This window comes from Carettochelys insculpta, chromosome 3 (assembly GCF_033958435.1).
Source record: "Carettochelys insculpta isolate YL-2023 chromosome 3, ASM3395843v1, whole genome shotgun sequence".
Taxonomy (NCBI): Eukaryota; Metazoa; Chordata; order Testudines; family Carettochelyidae; genus Carettochelys; species Carettochelys insculpta.
This window is the reverse complement of record NC_134139.1, coordinates 140,432,063-140,453,423: the sequence shown is the minus strand read 5'-3', so window position 1 is coordinate 140,453,423 and position 21,361 is coordinate 140,432,063. Positions and strand designations below refer to the sequence as shown.

Genomic DNA, 21,361 nt, shown 5'->3' with positions numbered 1-21,361 from the left:
AAGGCTTTCTTAACACTTTTTTCCTGTTGAAATGTAATTTCTGCCCCCCCCCCCATAGCTGTAGACGGTCCCAGTGTAACCCGCGCACCTCCCCAAGCCCCCCCACCCCTGCCCCAGCCACTGAGCGCAGCCTCTCTGCAGCGCACCTCTGCGGCGGCTTTGGTCCTTGCGCGCCGCGGCCGCTGGGTGTCGCTGCTGCAGAAGGCAATGCGGGTGGGGACCAGTCAGCTACCAGCTGAGGGCATCGGCGTCTGAGCTTGCAGGAACTTCGCGCCGTCCCGAGGGAGCCGCGGGGAGGTCGCAGCAGCGCCGGGAGGAGCCCTGGCGCGGCCTGGCTGCATGAGCGCCCCGGGGAGCCCGAGGCAAGGTAGGAAGTGGTCGTGCCCCCTCCCTGCGCGGGCGGGGGTGCGTGTCCCTGCGGGGGGCCGGCCCGGCCCGCCCCCGCCCCCGCCAGCAGGTGTCTGCAGTATCCCGCTGTTGACGGAGCTGCTGCAGCCCAATCCCCCGCCCCGGTGCAGGGCCGGCTGGTAAACAAGCGAAGGGCGTGGGGCGCTCGTGCGCCGGCTGCTCCCCACCTGCAGGGCTGCCCTGCGCTCCGCGCCACCGGGGCAGCCGCCTGGGCAGAGCCCGCCCCGTTTCCGGGGGCTCCAGCACGCGCTGGGTTGGAGTCCGCTCTGTTGGGCTCCACGTGGCCGCCTCCCAGCCAGGTGCCCCTGAGGCGCTGCTTGGAAACAGGCCGCCAGGGCGGGAAAGTGCCTTTTCCTGGCCGCTAACCAGGCACTCATCTGCGCCCCCTCAGCCCGCAGGGTGCTCCCCATTCTCTGGAGAGGTGTCCCTGCTAATTGCTTTGTGCTGCAGCCGCAGTACGCGCTGGACCTCCCTGGTGTGGCGCCCCGTAGGGCTATCGTATAAAAAAAGAGGACCCCCCAGAGAGAGAGTGTCTGTATCAGTGTCTACCAACTCCTGCTGTAGTAATGTATTGCAGTACATCTGGCACCTTAATGTAGGGCTCAGCAAACTTCTTATGCTGCATCCCCCTTTTCGGCCCAGCAGTTAGGACCACAGGAAGGGATGCAAGTGCGGGCATGTGCTGGCTGGGGTCTCAGGCACTGGGCAAACGATGGCTCCACCCCAGGGAGGGGGAAATGCTGTGGGACCGGGCTGGCTGTGGTGCCATGAGGGGAGTGTGAGTGCCAGGCTGGGAAATCCCTTTGCCAGCCCTGCATCTGCCACCAGGAACCAGATGCCTCACCCTGGCAACAGGGCATGTGTCACAGGTGCGCCCACCCTCTCTCCCATTGGCTCAGTGCAATTGGCCCTCCCCCACACGAGTCCCCTGTGGTGGGGGCAAAGGGCTGGCGATGCAGCAGCATACTGCACCTCCCTTACCAAGTGTTGTGCCCCCCAGTTTGCTCCCTTGTGCGTTACTACAATGAGTTGGTAGATCTGATACAAAAACACTCCTTGTCAGGGATGTCCTCTTTTCTGGAAGGTCAAACACATGGTAATCTTGACTCATCCTGGACCAGGGGTTTGCTGGACCTGGAGAGGTCAGTTCTGTACCCTACCATCAGTCCCTCAGCCTCGCTTGGCTGAGGGCCTTCCAGCCAGCTCCCCCTTTCTGCTGAACCAGGTTGGCTCCCAGCCACCAGACCCTGCAAGGCTTCCAGGCCCCTTGCTGCTAGTCTGGCCAGGAGATCAGCTGCCAGCTCCCTTGCTCCTAGGGTCACAGCTACCAGCCCTCCACCAGGACTCTCTGGTCCAAGAACTTCCATGGTCCTGCTGGGCCACAGATGCTGCTGGACCAGAGAGTAAGGGTTGTGAGAGGTTGAAGCTGTGTTTGCTATTTTGGCATGTTTTATCAGCATTTAGGAAAGCCTGCACCTCAGTCCCAGCAGTGTTTGGTTTAGGAGCATGGGACAATGTAAAAGGCTGATATTCAGAACTGTGAGGGAAGTTCTACTACTGAATGTTGTGAGCGAGCAAGTTTGGGTGGGATGGGAGTGAGCTTGGAGCCAGTTGGTGTTTAATAGTATAAAGCTGATGCTTTTATGGTAGGGGACTGACAGAGGGAGGTTTTACTATCTACAGTGCCCAAATAGTAAACTAATTTTGGATGCATTTCTTTGCCAAGGCCAGATCCTGCTAATCTGTGAAGGTGACTGTTATGCCTATGCAAAGTTCCCATGAAGTCACTGGGACTCCACAGTGAGAGAGAGGAGGTCTGTCAGCTTGGATTTGGTTCCATAGTTAGTGACTTCTGACCAGAAATGGGAATGTGGCCCAAGATCATCCTTCCTTTTCTTGACATCAAACAAAAACTGACAAATGTTTCCATTAGTTTATTACGCATAGCAATGACTCCCATGGATTTAATGCCTTGTGATTACAATATGTTGAGCTATAACTGGATATGCACAGTGCCATTCATTGTCTTGCAGTATTCACTTTATTGCTACCACTAATATGTAAACATCTAATATTCTGTGAGTTGATGCAGGCATTGCAGCAGGAAGCATGGGCAGAGTTCTATCTTAGAGAGTGACCAACCAAGTATCTATATTTCAGATTCAACAAGGGTTCCTGTGGCACTATACTTAAAATTATTTGTGAATGGATAATTTAATTTTAGATTGTTGCTGAATTTCCTTCTTTCTGAAGGACAGTGATAGTGGGGTCAGGTAAAAAGCAATCTGAGTAAGTATCTTGCAGAAGGGCAGATCAGTTATTTCAGTTACTTGCAGAGCTATTTACATGATCACAAATGTACATATTGGTCTTTAATAGGCAGAAGTCCCTTGAGTTAAATCAGTTTCTCTTAAGAGGGAAGAATGTGCCAATGGCTGTGATATGTTTCACAGAAGAGTAAATTTGCCCCATCCATGATGATGGTGGTCTGTTTTAGGCCCAGATCTTAAGAAGGTTGCATCTGGAGGAATGCCATTTATTTAATTGCTTGATTTCAGTGGGAAAACCCCCAAAACTAACAGGACTAATCACTTACATTCCTAACTTTGCTAGATACTAAAAATCGTGGGCTGAATAGATGCTGGATTTATGGTTTGTTACAACAATATGTAATCTACTAATAATCCTCCTTCTTCCCCTCCTGTAACAGGATGAGTGTTAATGGGTTATTTAACACATATTTAAGCCCCTATATTTTTAGTTTTATGAAAAGCATTTTTTTTTTAGTTTTCACCCCATCTTTGTATCATTCAGATATACATAAAAACTCGCCGTATTGGGAAAATACAACATATTGCATGACATATGCATATTATTGTAATACACTACTGTGTGTGCCCATGAGCGCAAAGTTGCCTGTTGAAGTAACATTATGCTTTAGTATAGAACAGTGTTTCTCCAACTTTTTTGTGGACCAGCTGAAAATTGCTGATGGTCTCAGTGGACTGTTTAACTATCTTCCAAATGTTTGTGCCATTAGTGAACTATTGTAAAGTGCTTTGGTTAAAAGTGATATATAAGAAAACCTTACTAATAATTAATTCTTTGTCAGGGCAAGCCTGACCATTTGAACAAACTAAGTGGTTGCCTGGTGTGCTGGGTTTTAAGTGGTGCCAGATTAGACAGAAGTGAATTTTTTTTCTCTGTTTAAAAACATGTCATCGCTTATAAATGGAAGCATCATGTATTGTATTTGTAAAACAGGGCATTATTGCCAACTCAGAAGTTGATTTACATTATTTATTTCACATTCTGGAGCATGGCTATGCATGTAAATACAGCTAAAATGTGTCACAGCACATCTTTAAAAGCACACGGCCTGGTTTTGCTGCCTGGGAAGGGCGAAGGTCTGGAAGTTCAGTCGTTTTCAGTAGTTCAGTGTTGGCCAGTCATAAAAATAGATTTCATTCAGTATCAAGGAATAAAGATTTTCATGGCCTCCCAAAAATCAGTTCCTTTGGAAAGACGACAGTTGAAACTTGAAATGTCACTTTTTATAATGCTGACCAGAAACAGTGTACAACTCAAAATGAATTAAACTTAAAGTGTCAACTACTGGGCAGTTTACCCTGTTACAGTGTAATTGTGCTAGAATTAACAAAAAGTAGAAAAAGATGAACAAAATTCTATTTTTACATTTTTCATTTTGAATGCCAAGTAAATAAAGGTAAGATTCATTCTAGACTTCTCATTTTTCTCTAAACTGAATGCCGGGGTGGCGGGGCAGTGGGAGAGACACCAAAAACCCTTGAGCCAGCCCTGTTTGTTGTTCTGTAAATACAAGCAGACAACTTGTGTTTTAATGTAAGTAAGGGCTTCTCTCCTCCCCCTGCCCCGCAGCTACCCAGTTGGGTCTGGGAAGAAGGCCCATCCCTGGCAAGGGTGGTATGTAGGGATGGCAGGGGGAGGGAACTGAAGCACTCCCCTGAGATTCATACCAGGCTACTGCTTGTTGCTTGCTGTTCCCCTCCGGTCCCTGTAGAGGACTAAGAGGAACATGTACAGCATGGGTCACTCACTCCTCTGTCCCCTGCCCTCCCCAGCCAGGAGTGAGGGGACTGCATGCACACTGTGCTTTGCTCTCACTGCCTGAGTGACTGAGGGGGAACAGCAAGCAGCGTCTCCGTACAGATCTTGTGGGGCTGGAGGCTTCAGTCTTCCCCCCCACCCGCTTCCTTATATAGTGCCTGCAGGGAGAGGGGAAGCTTGGGGCTGAGACAGTCCTGGAATGATGGAGGGGCATGCCCCTCGCTAACCCCTTTAACCTGCCTCCTGCTTAGCATGGCAACATGCAGGAGAGCCTGGGAGCCCAGCTGGAGGTGCGCCATGCCTCTCCTGCGGCAGAGTCCCCCAGGTGGCGGGCTCCTTCTTGCTGGAGTGGCGCGTCAGGGTGCACCAGTTTACTTTCTTGTCTGCCCCAGAGTGACATAGGTATTGCTGGCATAGGCTGTTGTGTGGACATAGCCTAACTCAATGAAAAAGCAACAATAATGTGTATCTACTTTGTAGGGATGTTGTGACACTTCACTGAACTACTTTGAAATCCTTGAACACAAAATAAGTGAGTGCTAAGTTTTAGTTTGTTTCCATTCTATTCCAATCTTCCATCCCTTGTTTTTCAATCAACAGTGAGGGCTTCAGATGAACTTCCAGACAGCCTGTAGCTATATCTTTCCGTAGAGGTAAAGCAGAATAACATCTAACCAGAGGCAATACTTTATTTAAAACCACAAATGAGATGCCTTATTTTACTTGCAGAATGAGCCCAGTGGCATTTCCTTTGTAAGGATAAATGACTTGTAATTTTTCTGGGGTAATACAAATGGAACTAAGTAATTTTATGTCGCTAAATTTATTGCTGGGGTGGGGGGGAGGCATAAATGTATCTTGTTCAAAATCATCCGGCAAAGATGTATAATTATAGGTGGAAAAGAGTGTGCAGTAGCATAGTATGTATATGGTGGTAGACTGACTTGGCACCCTGTGCATTGAAGAGGGTTCTCCACAGGATTCAGTTCCTCTTTCTTAGGACTTCACTGTCATATTTTGTAAATAACACAAGATCAATATAGCAAACCTATCACTGGCATCAGCTGGGAGGCAGCTGATTAAGCACAGGTGTGAGCCAACTCTCCTTAATAGAGGCAAAAATATCTGTGCTCTCTGGTTCCCAAAGTTATTTGACGACATTTTACAGCCAACTCCCAGATAGTGTGGATATGTTCGTACAAGATATACTGTGTAAGCTGTATGTAGAACCACTTCAATATTGCAAAAATGTATATTGAACTCAGTTGGCTTGGGTTATCCATTGAACACCTCTACTGCTTTAGTGCCAACATGCAGTAAATGCAGTAGGACTGATATCTATGTTATCTGTAAACCTAATTTACATTTCAAGACAGAATTTGTTGGAACCAAAAGAAATTCTCATGGAATTAAAGTTAATTTTATGCCTCTCTTGTGTTTTGGCTCCAGTGAAACTCAAGCTAAAACGTAAAGCCAAGGATGAGTTATATCCTGAGATGGAACAGTAATCCTGAAGCAACTGCATTTATTGCTGAGATCTGTTTAATTCTCTACAATGTCCTTAATCTTCAGATTCTGTTAGGAGTTAATGATATGGAACAAAATGCTTGTTCACTGAAGTCTTTGTTTTCACTTCTTTAGTGCTCAAAGGCTTAATGTTCTAAGGAGTGACTGAGACAGAAATGAAAAATAGTGAAAGTCCTTGGCAGCTAACCTGCTTTGCACATTATAGTAAAACATTTAGCTGAAGTTTGATTTGCCTCCCTAAATTTAACCCTTTAAGGTAAATATACTTTTTCAGCCACCAAGTTAAATTAACAATAAAACTTGTTAAAGCAACTAATGACTTTGACGTTTTTCAGGAATTCAATCTTGATATTTTATTGGGATTAGGCCAAGCGATCTTGATGTTGGAATGAAAAGAAATACTTCACATTCTGCCTGTTGGTATTGGTATCATTCCTTAGATGAGCCAGTTGCTATAGCTCTTGCAGTAGTCGAAGGATGATATGTCATGAATTTAGTAACTGAAATGTTATGTACTATGCAGTGACAACATGCATGACTGTGAATTTTGGCTCTTGCTTTACAATTTTGTGTAATATAGGAGGAAAGCATTATCCATATAAAATTACAATAAACCCTCAATTTAATGGACTTTGTAAATAATGGATGCTATCTGCCAGGCCCCCCTCCCCCCCAGCCCCTCTCTCAAATAAATGCTGGAGCGGCTGGGGTCACCAAGGCCAGAGGAGCCGGGGAAGGGGGCTGGGGCAGGGTGCAAGAGCTCTCCTCCCCCAGTGCCATGTGCATGGAGCACGTCTGCGCCTGGCCGCCGCTGCCTGGAATTACACTGAGCAGCAGACATGGTGTTGGAGGCTGCTGCCCACTGGCAGGTGGGGGTCGGCCACACTCTACCTTTGTCTGGTCGGCTTGGAGCTGGGGGCTGGAGGAGCTGCAGCACTGAGACCTGCAGGAGGTGAAAGGAGCCAGGTCGGCATTCAGCTCCCCTCCTGGTAATTGGGAGGGGAGAAGGAGGTGTGAGGGGAAGAGAATATGTCGGGGGCAGAGGACAGGAGTGAGTGATGGGCTGGGAAGGTCGGTGAATCATCATACAGTATAAACATTTGGATTTAACAGGTGTTTGGCATTAACGGACACCCCTTCCCCCCATTAGTCCATTAAAGCGATGGTTTATTGTAGTATTTTGTGATTATTGGTGCCCAGGACAGTGGGATAGAAAGTTTACAAATAGAGAATATTCTTTGCAGCTTAAACTAATGGAACTCTGCTTAGAAAATATCATTGTTCCTGAAAGTACTGTTATAGTTCAAAGTGCTTTTAATCATGGTGATACCAGGAGACAAGTTCTGTTCACAACTCTGTCACTGACATGCTATTGCCTTTGCACAAGTCACTTCATCTGTTTAGATTTTGTGAATTTCTCTGACATCCATTCATGAAATGGGCTACCAATGTAAAAATATTATTGCCTCCGTCTTTTCTAATAGTTCCTGATTGCAACATGGTGGATATAGTTCATAAACATTGGTAGTTAGAGATTGTCTATAAACCATTTGAAATGTGTGATTCCCTTTTTTTTTTCTATTTCTATTAATAAAACTGTTCTCCCCAACTTGCTGTTCTTTTTGATGTTCCACACTTACTGGATGCCTAGAACAGTAAGCCTCTGTTACCATTACAACTTTAGCGGGCGTGAGCTTGACAGGAGATTACACTTCATGCTTGAGTTTATTACATAGGGACAGTTCTGTCTGCAAGAGATTCGGGGCCCGGTACACTGTCAGCCAGCCCAGGCCACACCCTTCGTCAACACTCCAGCTCCTCCACTATCAAGTGTTAGCATGAGTTGGCAGGGTGGAGCAGGGTTGGTCACTCTGCTGCCAGCTGCTGCACCACCCAAACCCTGTGTCCTCCTGAAGTACAAGGCTCCAGGTGACTGGCGCTGAGACAGCTCTGCTTCTACCAAAGTGCTACATGCTATCATGTGCCAGCAATGCCCCTCTGCTGTGTATATTGGATAAACTGGACAATCACTTCAAAGAATAAATGGACATAAATCAGGCATTAAGAATCTGAATAGACATCAACCTGTCAGTGAGCACTTCAATCTAGTAGGTCATAGCATCCAAAACTTAAAAGTCTGCATTCTAAAATAAAGAGACTAACACCAGATTGCAAAGGGAGACATCAAAATTGGAGTTCGTTTTCAAGTCCGACACTTTTCACTTCCGGCTTAATAAAGATATCATTTACTTTATGCATGACAAGGACAGCTTCCCCACCTTTGATATTTGCAGTGATCCCAGGAAGCCCACTTAACAGACACTTGCAGTAACTATTTTCTTCCCTCATTCTGCCCCCCCATCTGTCCTATCTAGCTGATTCATCAGTTTTTGTTTAATTTTGTTCTTTCTTCCTGTTAAATTCTCATAATCTCATTTACCATTTATCAGGATTTTCCATATTTGAAGAAGTGGGTCTGTCCCACGAAGCTCATCACCTAATAAATTGTATTATTAGTCTTTAAAGTGCTAGAGGACACTTATTGCTTTTTTGTTTTGTGTTGCTTCTGTTGCTTGATTGCCTTGTTTACCTGATATGTAATCACACTTTAATTGTCCTCTGTCTGGAATCAAGTTAGTCAGACAAGTAAATCCACATTCCTTGTCTGGGGAAGACTGCATTTGTGCACTGCCTCCAAGATATGTTTTAAGAACGTGTTTCTACCATACCCACCTAATTCTTTATACAAAACCCATACATATATCACACAGTGATTTTTAGGACTAGCATGTCATTCTTTATGATATGTTATGATGCCTTTTAGATACATATTATGGCAATGTGGGATAGTGAGTCTGTCCATGTTTCAGTATGGTGGACCTTCTGCTAGCTGACATTGAGAAGCTCTTGAGGTTGTAATCTTTCAATTGATTGCTGTAACAAACACTTTTCCATCCTCCTCCTCCTCCTTTCTTCTTTCCCCCCCTAGTCTGTCTAGTCATTGCACCCCAAACAACTTTGATAAGAGAACATGAAGGTTGTGAAGTCAAGCTCTCAGAGATCCAGAATTAAGTTGTAGGACCTCTGCTCCATTTGTTGCAGCAGTTGCAAGGCAGAAAGTGAGTGAGACAGTGGGTTGCAGGAAGACAAAGGATTGTCTTTTAGTTAAGACACTGAATGCTGCCTTGGAGGAGTGGATTGTATCCCTGCCACTGAGATCCACTGTGATACTAGTCATGTTAATTAAACTGAACTTTTCACAGGTGGCCACTAACTTGGTTCTTCTCACTTTCTGGAAGGACAGCTTGAGGCCTTGGGATCTTACTTACAGAAGTATGGCATGCTTCTAGCCAGAAATGAAATCAATGGGAGCCATACTTTAAACACACAGTGTAATGTATTCAAGCCATAGGCATCTATAATTGAACATCCAAAATTAGTAGATACTTTACATTCATGTCTCTGTACCTCAGTTCTCCATCTGTAAAATGGGATAAAAATGCCATCTCACTTAATAGGAATTTTGTGAAGATACTGCTTGGGAGGGACTCAGATGCTGGTGTGATGAGCACCAGAGAAAAGTATTAGTGCTAGGGAAAGATAAAGGAGATATTTATGTAGTCTACCTTGGTTTGGACATCCATATGCAAGGCACCACATATTTAAAGGATGGCCTTGCCTCCTCTCCAGACATATTGCTATGAAAATTCCATTGTAATGAATCTGTGGAAATTAGCAGTAAGAACAGGAGGAAAAGGTATCCATGCTTACCAGAAAACATCCTTTCTTCAAGTAACAAATTGCACAGATCTGGTCTACTTCAGATGCAAAATGATGATCTAGAATAGAGATGGAAACTTAAACATTTTATTGGTGCTTGACATCCAGTTCCAAGGGTTTGAGTTTGTCGTCATTAGATATGAGAAAATATATTTATCACAGTCTGTAAAAAAAGTAGATTTTGAATAACTTTTGGAAATTTTCAAATGGAACTTCAGGGACTGACAGATGTGGTTTTCCCCCCTTGCTGCCTCCCCCATAACTCCCCTGCCCTCTCTCCAGCAGACTAAAGTTCAGATTGTAATGCATCTGTAGATCAGCTTAGTTAAGGGACATTCTCAGGTAATTACAGATCAGTTTTCTTATTCTAGGCAGGACAGTATTCACACACAAAAACCTACTGTCTTGGATTTCTTTTTGATCACAAGTGCGTGTGCTGCTCTACCCATTTCCCCAGTTCTTGCGAGAGTTGAGAATATAAGGTGTAGAAACATTTTTTGCCTTGGTATATTTCTCTAGAAGAATTAATGCATGTTTCAAATTACAGTATGCTCTTGCTTGTATGTGTGTGGTCTGTCTCAAAAACAACTAGTTGGGAATAAAATTGTATGTAATCCCCAAGCTGCTAATGAGTTTTCAGTGACAAAGGCAAAATTCCTGTTGCCCACTTTTTAAGTGTGGCTCTCACCCTGCTTGCTCAATCAGTTTCTTAGCAAAGGAGATAACAGGGAGCAAGATTGGACCCAAACTCAAAAAAGGCTGGAAGAATTAAAGGATTGGGCAGAGCACACGTTAGCGTCCTATGATAGAGACCAAAAGTGAGTAGTTAAAAAAAAAACCAAAACACACCTCCCCAACCCTCACTAATGTGGCCCCTGACTGAGACATTTTACTCCCCTTTTGCTCCAGCCCCAGAGGAGTTGAGGGAGGACCAAGGTTCAGGGCTCCCCACCCCCCCGGTCAGATTAACTATTTTGGGGACCCAGGGCAAGCAGATTTTGTGGAAACACTCCCTAGCTTTGGGGTGGAACAAAAAATGAGGGGCTTAGTGTGCAGGAGGGAGCTGCTGGGGAGTGGGATGAGAATGGGCCTGCAGGGTCAAGGTGAGGGCAAAGGGTCTGGGCAGGAGGGAGGGTGCAGGAGCGGGCTGGAGGGGGTGGAGTATGGGCGGGAAAGGGTGTGTGTGAGGGTAATGGGAGAGTGCTTACCTGTACATCTGTGGGGGGGCACACGTGGTTCTGTACCCCCTGCTGCTCCCACTGGCTGTGATTCTGGCTAAGGGGGGCAGCTGGGGAAAAGCCTTCAGGCCAGCACTTCCCTGTATTGTCATTCCCTCAGCTGGGAGACGCAGTGTGCAGAGTCATTTCCTCCCCCCCCCTTCCCCCCCCCCCCCAAGAGAGAGCCTGTGGGCTGGCACCTGCCCTAGCTTGCCTGGATCTAGCTCACTAGGCTTGCGGCTTCCCCTCTCTGCAGTGATCTGGCTCATGTGCCATAGGTTCCCCCCTGCCCTGCCCCAGGTTAAGTAACTCTCCCTGGGGTTCCTCTGACCCAGTTCCTGAGAAGCATTGGCTGCTGTAACACCACTGCAGGTATAGTTCACGTTACCACCCCTCCTGGGAACTTGCTTCAGTAGGGCAGTAATAAGGAAGGCAAAGAGAACATGGAATGCTGTTAGTATTAAAGCCTTAATTGTTAATTACATTTCAAACCTTTTAACTGTTTTCCCTGTTCTGTATCTTTAATAAAAAGCCGTAAAAGATTTTTAGTGGTGTATTTGCCATGTGCTGAATTCGCTCGTGTGTCAAGTCCAACACCTTGCTGAATGCTGCTTAATGCTGGACAGTGGCTAGCCTACGTTAACACCCTGAGCCCTTGTATTCCATTTAAATGAATACAACAGAGATTAGCGTTTGCTAGTTGTTTGGATTTAGATGTGATTTTGGAGGGTAATCTGTGGAGTTTGAAGACCTTGCAGACAAACAAATGGACTCATTTCTAGAGTGCACTAACGTCTCAGTCAGGAAAGCCATAATTACTAGTCTGGCTCCGTGACTCTGGAAATGGGGCACGTCTGCGGTGAAGTTAATTGATAGGACTCTCAGGGTTTGAAAGTAGTAAGTAGCAGGACCAAAGCAGCCAGAGACGGGCGATGGAAGCTCTCTAACACTGGGGGTCTACTGGTATCCTCGCTTCACCCCTTTTCCCTGACACCCTTACCCTGGCTGCCTCTGACTTCCTGGGGAAAAGCAGAGATACTCCTTGCTTTTGGCAGATCCCTGAGAACTTCGAGTTATGTGCACTGAGTTTCTTGCCACTTCTACAGCCCTCTTCTCCTATAAGGGAAGTATTACAAGGAAAACTCAGGAGTATAAATTTCCTGTGTTTCCACTTTCATCTGTGTCCTGGCATGGGTTTCTGTGTATATTGCTATTACGACATACCCTCAAACCAGGACAGATGTGAGACCACTGCTTTTTTAGGACGGGTTTAGAAAAGAATCTGTTTCAGAGGCAAACAGCTTAGCCGTTATCTCCTAAAACGAACTTGCCCATTAGCGATGATGTTTTATGAAAGCAAAGTTCCTATTGGAACAGCAGATTTACATTCTCTCTGATTAGGTGTCATATTGCAACCTAGCAGATGGCCTGCTTCCGTAGAATGTAGATTAGTAACTGAAGTTATGTCCCACAGTATTTTCTTTCGGTCTCTGTTACATGGCACTGGAGCTGCATGCAGCTCTTTAATTTGTGGCTCCATTGCTAAAATTGCAAAGTAATAAAAAAACAAACACAAAAAAACCCCCTGATTATTTTTGATTTTGAATGTCTAACAACCCCAAAATGAACAACTCTTATGTAAATTAGCAAAAGATATATGATCTCGAAAGAAAGAGAGAAGGTTCGGGAGTGAAAGTAAGGAAGATAGTGGTAGAAACACACAAAGGTAAAGTGTGAGGAAACAATATGTAAAAAGTTTGTGAATGTCCTGCAGTAATCACATATGGCATTACAAATCGTTGTGTGTGAACTCTTCTTAAAATAGGGGTTACAAAAAGTATGGTTTGTTATATATTAAGGACCATCTTGTATTCATATGCGTTGTGGCTACTGAATTACTGAGTTTTTTACTGAATTGGAAGAAAATGTCTCTTCTTGCTATTTTGGCTGCCAACTTCTGGTACAGGTGGTGGGACTGTCACATGATACAGGCAGAGTACCTGGTGTTCAAGATGATGTGTGTATGTCCTAGGAATTTATAGTGTGCCTATCAGAGTTGTTTCTAGGCCCTGTCAATATGAGAGATTGTAACATTTTTTCTTTTCCCTTACTCCACTGTAAATAAACTAAAACAAAATTTACAGTTTGGTGAGTTTTCCCCCTTCTCGAATGTCTGGAGGCACCGGAATTAAGTCAGGAAGTAGAGAAGCATATGTATTCATACAGACCTTCAAAGAAGTATGATGAATTTCTCACTCTATCATGAATGTGCTTACTTTTACATATAATAGTTGTTTAGGATCAGAAGGAGGACATGGACCGTTCATATTAAGATTAGATTGCTTCTGGCATGCTTACTTCTCTTTTACAGTAGCCTTTTTATTTTATAACCTTTTTCTTTAAAAACTAAACAGCATCATAGTGAGGTTTGTGCCACTGCAAATTGAATTTGCCATCTATTCATAAATGTGGGATAGTTCAGATTTCCCATCCAAAACTCCAGGGTTGCTATGTCTCTCTCTGAAAAGTATATCCAACTTTGTTAGAAGAATAGCTAGATGATCGAATCATTTTTTTCCATTTCTGTCTCATCGATTTATATATCAACAGCCACTTCATGTAGTAACTCTGACTTGCACATGCTTGGTCAAGTAGTTACAAGTTTATACAAAGTGATTCAGTGTAAATGAATTTTCGATGTGTGGTGATGGATTTTTATCCATAACCTGTTTGTGGAGGGAGTCTTTGAATATGTTGCATATCATGAATAATCATTTTGAAATACATTCAAGTGACCATGTTGGAATGTTTCTGAATACTTAATTTTTTTTTTTTAAGCTAAACACAGTTTCTGTGTGCTTCACTGACATGCATTCCTAAAAAACTGCAAATGCGGTCAGCCCCTCTGTATAGGGGAAAGATTAGTTTAATAAATAGTGCCAAAAACAGAAAAGGAATTAGTGGGGCAGGGAGCAGGGAACTCAGTTGCTCATCAGGGAATCGTAGAGCTATTTGTAGGAGGGCAACTCAGTTAAATTGATTTTTGTGTCTGTTGAAAATGAGCTTTCAAAATAGTTTTTGATCCTAAGATGTATGTCTGATCCCAGCGTGTTCTCTTAAAGGTGAACCACAAAGCCAAGATGAAAAATGAATTCAGCTCTGACTTATGCACTTTAATACCCCCTAAAGTAAGGACAATTCTGCAGAAAAGAAGCTTTAAAGTTAAAACTTAATTTTCATCACTTTTGAAACTCTCTAGTACTGAGGCTAGGTTTATGATACTGTAGAAGATCTACCCACTTGATCTTCTGGGTTTTGTTTCACACACACAGAAAATGGCGCTTTCTGAGGTCAAAGTTGATCCCAGACCTCCTTGTGAGTGTCAAGAATTAAGGAACATCAATGGGAGAAACACTTCTGTCAACCTTCTTCCATATAGACAGACATTGAAGTCTAGGGTTTTAGTGACATATTTGGCACAGCTAAAATTGCGTATCAGCGATCGACTTCTTTGTCTACTATAGACATAGCCTAAGACCTCCATGTGGGAAATGGAGGTAGACTAGAGGGTTTTTCTGTGTGAAGAAGAAATTAATGTTTTAAGCATTTAAGTTACGTACGTTGAATGCTCTTGGTGGACAGAGTGCTGGGGGCAGCAGTTAAATCATGGAACTGGGAGAGGAAACTTGGTTTGTACTCCAGGCTGTGCAGCAAACTTTCTTTTTGACCTGTCATCAAGTCATTTCATCTCTCTGCAGTTTTCTTGTCTGTTAGGAATAATAATACCAACTTGTATAAAGCACTTTGAGATCTCTGGAGGACCATGTCAGTACAAAGTGTAATTACTTGCCCCAAAAATCTGTGCGTAATTGCATTTTTGTTTAGGCTTTGCAGTTAGTGTAAAGCTGAAACTAGGTTTTTCCAATGTAAGTCCTGTCAGACATTTTAATTGTTCACTGCAGTGCAGAACTGTAGGTTCTTTTAACAGCTTGGTGATACGTTCTTCTCTTATAGTTGTGCTAAGGCTATTTAAAATGTTTAATGAGAGGTCAGAAGAGAGGTCAATGAGATCACAAAATGTCGTGTGTGTGGTTTAGAACCTCCCGTAATGCCTGGCATCCAAGGCATTTGAAAGGTACAGATTTAGAAAAGACTGAGACTGATGTAAGCTAAAGTAATTCTATATGAACAAGAGCAAACACAACGTAGGGCCAATCAATGCAGCCTAAGGCCTGTAGTAGATATAAATCTTCAAAACATCTTTAAATGGGGTTATTACCTGTGCACCAAGATTGTCTTCTGAAAGAAGAGTGCGTTGCATATATTGTGGAACCTCTATTCTAGGCTTGTTAGGATATATTTTCTAAATCAGCAACTGTTACTGATGCAGTGTAATCACTTTACTACATTGTGTTGGAGGAAAAATTAAATTTCTAGGACCGTGTTGCGTAATTCTTCCAATCCGAGCCCCCAGTTTTTCCAAACCCAGGAAACAAAACAGAAGTTTGTAGTGAGGCAGGTCTAGCTCATGTGTCAGACAGTGTCTTCATGGAACCCCAGGGGCATTTTGTATGTAAAAGTGCATTAAAATGCCTGGATTGATTCATAAAGAAAAGAAAAAATAATCATGGTGTGATGAAGTTGGGGTTATATTTGCTTTGTTATGTTGCATGTGAATTTTACTGACATATAGTGAACCCATGTGAGTGTGTCTCAGTTTCCAGGTCTCTGCACCGGGGTGTAAAATCCCATTAAGTGTAACCGGTAAACCAATTAAAGGGGGCACAGTGGCCAGGGAGGCTGCTGAAGTGGCTTCTCTCATGGATCAGGGCTGGTCTGGCTGGTTGCACCCCTACCCTTTCGCTGTGGGCCATATGGGGCTGGCACAATTCCCTGCCCATGGCTGGTGGGAGGCTGCTCCAGCCCCCACTGGTTAACTGGTTAAATGTTAGAGCAAAGGTGAGCCACTTTTTTTTTTTTTTTTTACTTTGGGCCCCACTTTTTGTCCCTGCCATCACCACCCTCCCCCAATCTGCCTAACGTAATCCAAACCCACAGAAATTTTGGTCATGTTCATATGAAAAAAAAACAAAAACCTTTCAGCATGTGTAAGAAAATATATAGAATGTAAAAGCTTTACTAATTGGTATATAAATGTGAATATACATATATAAAAACAGTAACCTATTTCAACATTTTTTAATGAGATGGCTGGGCCTGAGACGCTGCAGCTGATTGTACTGCGCCTGCCCACCTTATGGAATTTCATTCTCCACCTGAGGGGCCTGCCCCCCAACTTTATTCACTCCTGCACTAGAGCAAGTTTTCTTTAACCAAAGTTGTGCCACTTAATTTTAGCAGTTCCTAACTTTTGTGTGATTGAATTTTTAAACTTTGCGTTGACTTAACTCCTTCAAGAGTGATAACAGTTAATTCATAGAACAAAATAGGGTGTTTTCTTGTGCATCCATTTCTGTGTACTTCTTTTTTCTTTTAAAATTCTCTGTTTCTGGACAATGCTTTGCACATAAAATCGTGAATAAGGTGTGCTTATCCGTATTTTCAGGCGCCTTCCATTTGAATACCATAACTGTAGTACTGCACAGGGAGGCAGAGTCTTTGTAAGAAATCTTTTTTGATATATGAAAATTATCAATTCACAGTCTAAAGCATAAGATTCAGTTTACACATATTATAAAAGGAGCAAATTCTGTCGGCCTTTTTCATTCCAACTAAGACCTTATTGCACAAATGGAAGCTTAGGAAGATACAGCCAAAAGAGAACCTACTGCGGAAGGTTGTACAATGGAAGCTACAGCTATTTGGGCATATCTGCAGAATGAATGGCGAATGAAAAGTTAAGATCCTGGTATTCGGCATAATGGACAGCTTGAATAAGTGGGGCAGACCCTTCATAGAATGGGTAGATGATGTAGTAGATTGGCTTAGTTTCTGTAGACTAACTCTGCACCACTCTGCACTGGACAGGGAAAGATGGGAGGAAACAGTGAGGGAGGCATCAGATGCCAACCGGCACTGAGCTCATAGGGGCTGCTGCTGATGACAACTGCTGAATATGTGTCAGAATCTGTCTAGTACCTTGCACGGTTGCAAATATCGTTAGTGATTATGCAGTAATGCATTTCTCTTTAAAATACAACCACCCAGTAGAAACCTCTTTTTCCTTTTGGCTCTAGGGCCCTGATCCAAAACCTACTGAAATCAGTGGGAATTTCTCCATTGGCCTCAATGGGCATTTGATCAAGCTTTTCTTAACAAAGCTACGGTTCTGAATAATGGTAGTGTGAAGCTGGTGAGAGAGGAGAGAGATACATAGTCTCAACAGCATGGCTTTCAGAAGTAGTTTTTTGTTTTTTTTCCCCCTTCTTTTTCTGAAGTCAACATACAATTCTGGAAAAAGGGGACAGGACTCCTCAAGGGAAGTATTTTCCTAAAGAAAATGAGACTGTACGTAGGTCACACTCCTTAAATCTATTAAGGCTATGTCTACACTAGAGCTGTGGTGTCCAATACGTTTTCTGTTTGCCACATGTGGCGAACTGGACACTGGGGTGTGGGTCCTTAGAGCTGCACACACGGAGCGCCCTGTGCCCACTTTGTGCATGCACCCCACCACTTGGTGGGACAAGTGCGTGGCGGTAGCAGTGGCTCCTCCTTTGGCTCTGTTGGCCCCAGTGGCTCTGGCCCACCACAACTTGTGTCATGGCTCCAGCCGCAGCCTCAGATGTGGCCTGCCACGGCTCATTGTGTGGTGGCTTCAGCTGTGGGGCACCTCGCATGGTGGTGGCTTCAGCTGCGGGTAAGCTCGCATGGTGGTGGCTTCAGCTGTGGGTAAGCTTGCACAGTGGCGGCTCCAGGCTTGGCTGTGGGCATGGCCTGGCATGGCTCCAGGCATTGTACAGCTCATGTGGCTGTGGCTCCCAGCATGGTGCAGCTCCAGCAGTGGTGGCTCTGGTGAGTTGCTAGCCGTTTGCGTAGGGTGTGTGTGGTGGGGGTGTAGAGCAGGGGCGAGGTGCTTGGCCTGGCCAGAGGGAAGCTGTGGCGATCATTACCATTTCTATTGGACACCACTGTGCTAGAGCATAAAAGTGATTTTAAGGCACTTAGCTTGATTTTACAGTGCGACTATCTTCACTGCAAATACTATTAGGTCGATTTTAATGGGCTCTAAGGTCAACTTTCTCACCTCAACCCTCCAGTGTGGTGTAACGCCAAGTTCTAATTTAAAAGGTCAAATTAATGCTAGTGTGGAAAAAGCGCTGCTTTAAATGGATTTCGTTGGCCTCCAGGGGTATCCCACAATGCCTGGAATGTGTACATTATGTCCACTTTCACCTCCACTGCTGTCCAGGTGTGCAGGAAGTAGGAAACAGGAAGCCCAGCAATTTAAATTCATTTTCTTTCTGATCAGCATGGCGATCACATCTAGTCATGAAAGAGAACCCCAGCATGAAGGCATCAGGAAAACCAGGATCTCATTTTGGCTGGTGGGCTAGCCCCTGCCCCACCATACCACATGGCGGCTTGGCTGTGGGGACCAGACAGCGGCATCTGCTGCCCTGTGTGGGATTACATCTTCTTCCCTGCACAGGAAGTAGCAGGAGAAGTTGAGAAACTTATTTTCTGCACAAGTATCCGAGGGGTAGCTGAGTTAGTCTGTATCTTCAAGAACAACGAGAAGTGCTGTGGCATCTTATAGACTAACATATTTTGGAACATAAGATTTCGTGGGCAAAGACCCACTTCACCACTACAGGGCATGCCCCCATCCCCAGTTGCCATGTGGTTGCTGGTCTAGCCCCCACTGGACCACGTGGTTAAGTGGGCCAACCCGCCTCCACCACACCATGTGGTGGCTGGGCTGTGGGGATCGTGCATGCAGACAGCAGCATGTCCTGTCTTATGTGGGGTGAAGGCTTCTTCCCTGCACAGGATTTATCAGGAGAGGCTGAGAAACTTCTTATCTGCTCTTCACATTTGTACAGGGCAGCTCCCCCTCCCCTATAGGTGCCGTGCGGCTGGCGGGCTTGCCCCCACCCCCACCACACCATGTGCCAGCTGTGCAGTGTGAACTGTGCTTCCAGACAGCAGCATGTCTTGGACTGCATGAGGTAAAGGCTTCTGTGCTTATTATCTGGGGCTCAATATGTGCTGGCGGCGGGGCTGGCCTTCCTGGCAGCACATACTTTCAGGGCTCCACACCTACACCCTCCCCTGCCTGCTAGGCACACAACTGATCAAAAAATGTCAACATGTTACTTGGGGGCTGGTCCCTCAGAGGCAACATGTGCCAGGGGGCTGACCCCCAGCAGCAGATAGTTTCGGGGGCTGGCCCATCAGAGAGCAGCACATATTTTCGGGGCAGTTTTCCCCTCCGCCACCACCACTTAGGCACACTGATTGAACCATGTCGACTGGTCAGAGCTTTTTGGAGGCTGGCCCCCGTCTAGGTACACAAGTGACTGAAAAATGTCAACAGGTTACTTGCGGGGCTGGCTCCTCAGAGGCAATATGTACCAGGTGGGGGTGGGGGGGTGGAGGCTGGCCTCTGCCAACTGACATTAACGCTCTCCAGTACTCTCCCTTCCCAAAGCATGTGGCTTTGGGAAGCCACAGTTTCAGCAGTGACCTGCTTCATATGTTTTTACTGGGGGAAGAGTAGCTGAGCAACCTGGTGACATGGTACAGTCAGCTGTGTGCTCCCATATTTTTAAGTCACTGTTTTTCTTTTCACTGGGGGTGGGGGCAATTAGTTGAGCGACCTGTTGACATAGTACAGTCAGGTTATTATTTAAAGCCATGGCTCTTTAAAAAGGGACAGAATGAAGAACAGCCCCAGCAATGGATGCTTAGAAGTGGCTTGGGTAATGAGCACGACTCAAACAATTTCTTTCACCAGGCAAAGAGACTTCAGAAAAATGTCTGTTTTCAGTGGGAGGGGAATGAGGGCAATGCAATCTGGGAAGGTGACATCACACCCCCCCTCCACTTTCAGGGCATTTTTTCCCCGTAACGCACCAACAAAAAAACCCAGAATGCCGTGGGGCTGAGGTTACTGTGGACTAGGTTCCCTCAATACACTGCTGCAACATTTGAACTTTGGCGAATTAACAGGGACGAACTAAGTCAACTTTCTGAACAGGTGTGAAGACTCAACTTCGACCTTATAAAGCCCAGATTTACAAAGTTGACTTCAATAAATTTGACTTTATTTTGTAGTGTGGACGTAGCCTAAATCCAGGTTCTAATCTTCCTAAAATTATAATAGTAGAGCTTCACCATTCAGTCTCTTCTTTAGATTATTTCTAGATCAGTGTTATCAGATGTATCAAAGGTCTGCAGGAACTGATCTTTTAGCAGTTCTGCTACTTGAGAATGGTCGTTCTGGGTCAGACCCATGATCCATCTCTGACAGTGGTCAATGCTCAGTGCTTCAGAGGGAATTAACTGAACAGGAAATCCTCCAAGTGATCCATCCCCTGTCACCTAATTCCCAGCTTCTGGCACACAGATCCTTCTCTGCTCATCCTGCTATTAACCATTGATGGATCTATCTTCCATGAGCTTATCTAGTTCTTTTTTGAACCCTGTCTTAGTCTTGAACTTCACAGCATCCTTTGGGAAATAGTTTCACAGACTGACTGTGTGTTGTGGGAAGAAATAATTCCTGTTTTTTGTTTTGAACCTGCTGCTTGTTAATTTCATTTGGTGACCCATGTTCCTTCTAATTTTTTATATACATGTGTGGAATGACTTTTGTTATGCACACCAATATGGAGGTGATGCAGCAGGTAACAAAAGTTATTCCACACATGAGCAATGTATGTTGGGATTGAAGCTGAGGGGTTGGAGTGTGGGAAGGTGCTCAGGTCTGGGGCAGAGTATTGGGGTGCATGGTGAGGGTTCTGCCTGTGGGTGCAGGCTCTGGAATGGGACTCAGAATGAAGGGCTTGGGGTGCAGGCTGCCCAAGGGAGACAGGATTTCCTCCAACCTTCCCTCACTGCAGCAGTTTGGGGCCATGTGAGAAGTACCTCTCCACAGCTGAGATCTCCAGCAGGCATGGCCAGAGGAGGAATGCCTGTCCCCCACCTGGGGCAGATTCAGGCTCGGCTTGGTGGGAGTACCTGCTCTCTGGCTGTGGCAGCTCTGTGCTGGGGTGGGCAGGGAGAGGCATTTCTCCCCCAGCTGTGGCAGCTCTGCGCTAGGACCAGCGGGGAGGAGTGCCTCTCCCCTGGATGCAGCAGCTTGAGGGCTTGGGGAGACGTATGGCTCTGTGCTGCAGCCCTGAGCCCCTGCATGGGGTTTAATAGGCAGTGTG

At 45.1% G+C, this 21,361-nt stretch overlaps 1 protein-coding gene across 2 annotated transcripts in view; it reads left to right on the top strand.

Moving 5' to 3' along the window:
* Positions 1-311: 311 nt before the first annotated feature.
* ANKRD6 (ankyrin repeat domain 6) overlaps positions 312-21,361 on the top strand; it is a 159,898-nt gene continuing 138,848 nt past the window's right edge. For both annotated transcript variants that reach the window (XM_074990889.1, XM_074990887.1), the window contains exon 1: positions 312-367. The gene's annotated coding sequence lies outside the window, so the exon portion shown is untranslated. The remainder of the gene's footprint in view (positions 368-21,361) is intronic.